At 52.4% G+C, this 2221-nt stretch overlaps 1 protein-coding gene across 1 annotated transcript in view; it reads right to left on the bottom strand.

Annotated features, from left to right (window-relative positions):
• Positions 1-120, bottom strand: part of WASH1 (WAS protein family homolog 1) — a 45384-nt gene extending 45264 nt beyond the window's left edge. The window contains exon 1 of the mRNA XM_010566214.1: positions 42-120. The gene's annotated coding sequence lies outside the window, so the exon portion shown is untranslated. The remainder of the gene's footprint in view (positions 1-41) is intronic.
• Between the last annotated feature and the right edge of the window lie 2101 nt (positions 121-2221).

The following is a 2221-nucleotide window of genomic DNA, read 5'->3' as shown; positions in this document are numbered from 1 at the left end:
CCGCCCAGCGCGCGCTCCCTGCCGCGCCGCGCGCCCCTCACCTGCCGCGAGCCAGCCACGCCTCGGCGCCGAGCAGGAAGCGGCGCCCTGCACCGCTTCCGCCCCTAGTTGCTCGTCACTTCCGCCCGGTTAAGGCGCCCCTGCATCTGGCTGCCTGCCCGCCCCTGCCCCGAGCAGGGGGCGGGGCTGCGCATGCGCGCGGTAGAGGGTGGGGCGCGGGGCGTGAGGCGTTCTCCGACGGCGGGGAGCGTCGGCCATGTTGTGGGCTTGCGGCTGACTGCCCTCTCCCCTGCCCCTGCCGGGCCAGGCGTTGTGTCGTCTGCCCCGACTGAACCTCTCCCCGGCACTGCTGCCCTCCCTTGTGCCTCAGTCTCTTTGCTGGCCTGGGCCCCGGGTGGTCTGCCAGCCCCAGGTGGCGGGCAAGTGGAGCTGGCGGTCTGTCTGCCCCGTCACAGGACACAGCCAGGCAGGGAGCCCACTGAGGCTCCTCGGAGCCTTGCTGGGTGCCTCGTGAGGGAGGTGTGATGACCCTCCAGCATGCCTCTACAGATGGCTGCCCTGCTGGAGCACTGTGGTTCTGTGAGCAGTACTGCACCGTGAAGAGAAGGGGGTGTTGGGACAGCTCTCGGCCTGGTCCCTGCCCACGTGTTGCAGAGTCACGGTTTGAGAGAAGATCCCGCAGATGTTGCCACATTCAGCCCTGCTTCTGTGCCTGGCTGCTTTTCTGCTTCCACGTGTCTGGTACAGAGCATGGCAAGCAAAAGGGGGAATCTGACTCATACACTTGCTTGTTTCCTTTCCAGTGCTTGTGTTTAGAGTTGGGCAATTTAAAAATTGGCTTTGTAAAATAGTGATTTTCTCTTTTAAAGTACGTTCTATTAGTTTGCTCTTGTGTCACTTCTGTGCTCCCCTTTATGCACACATTCTAGCAACCAAATTCTTCCGGCACAAATGCTCATGAAAAGTGAATTTCAAGAGTGCATCCCTAAATATTAAAACCACATTTTAAAGGGCTGTGTGCTACACGACAGAGGTATTTGCATGCCCATCCACTTTAGGATCAGAAACAATTTCTCAAGACTTATGTAAACAGTTACAACTTACTGCTATTTGAATAGCAAATACCAGTTTTTGAATGCACACAGGGAACATTTGTGATTGATACGTAGCATTAAAAACAGTGCACAAGGAAAAAAATGAGACAAGCCTCTTTAAACAGTGAATGCACTTGAAGACATCAAGACCTGCTCATGCATATTCAACTCAAGGCGGAAAAAGGTAAATCTATTACATAAATTACCTGTTGCAGATTCTTCGCTCGGTTCCACTCCTTTGCAGTGGGAAGCGTGGACTGAAGTGGGGGAGTGATGTTAGACCTGGTGGAGTTGCAAAGGAGATCAGGAGTCAGCAGCAGTGGCTTCCCCATTTCAGAGCCTGCAGGAGGGTGCAGTGCTTGCCCCTGTGATGGGCCTGGTAAGACCCATCAGTATGGAGAGCATAAGAGCACAAGGCCTAAGAGCTAAGGAACAGGGTAAGAGCTACTCAAACTCTGTAAGGGAAGAAGGTTATAAGGAATGGAATATCCTGCCAAAAACTCAAAGCAGACAAAAAAGCAGATCTAGCTGAGTCTGAGCAAGGAGCGTATGTGTGGGTGTCAGGACCTGTCAAAAACAAAATAGGGAAGTGGATGTAAGAAGCAACAATCCAATCTATTCTGATCCATTTTTATTTATATACTGCTGACGGAAGGCCTTCCAAATGCTTTCTGCTGCTTGGGTAAAAATCCAGTTCAATGCATTTATAAAATTCAAGAGAAAGCAAGACGTGATGGCAGACTGATGCAGCCCCTTCCTATGTCCCCCTCCCAGTCACCCTGACGAAGAGGAGCCAGCAGGTTTGCAAAATCCATCATTAAAAGGCAAAAAGAGAGCTAACACAGAGAGAGAAAGGGAAGACACTGAATCTTAGGCCGGGCAGGCAGAGAGGTGATGGAGCAGCAGGGATAGAGTGAGCCCCACACAAGAAGCGATAGCAGGGTAGCTGTGGACTGGGCAAAGCACCAGGAAGACCCTGGTAGCAGGTGAGAAGCTGTAAATTGTAGTGAACTCCTGTGTAACCTTGTCATATATCAAACGTCTTTCCTGTGCAGACAAGGCCTATCTAACCGGTCACAAATAGGTGTTAATAACAGCACAGAAAGAGCCTGGAGGCAAATCGGGAG

This window comes from Haliaeetus leucocephalus, unplaced genomic scaffold, assembly GCF_000737465.1.
Source record: "Haliaeetus leucocephalus isolate CR32 unplaced genomic scaffold, Haliaeetus_leucocephalus-4.0 Scaffold206, whole genome shotgun sequence".
In the NCBI taxonomy this organism is placed as follows: domain Eukaryota; kingdom Metazoa; phylum Chordata; class Aves; order Accipitriformes; family Accipitridae; genus Haliaeetus; species Haliaeetus leucocephalus.
The sequence above is the reverse complement of the archived record's forward strand: the minus strand, read 5'-3'. Positions and strand labels throughout refer to the sequence as shown.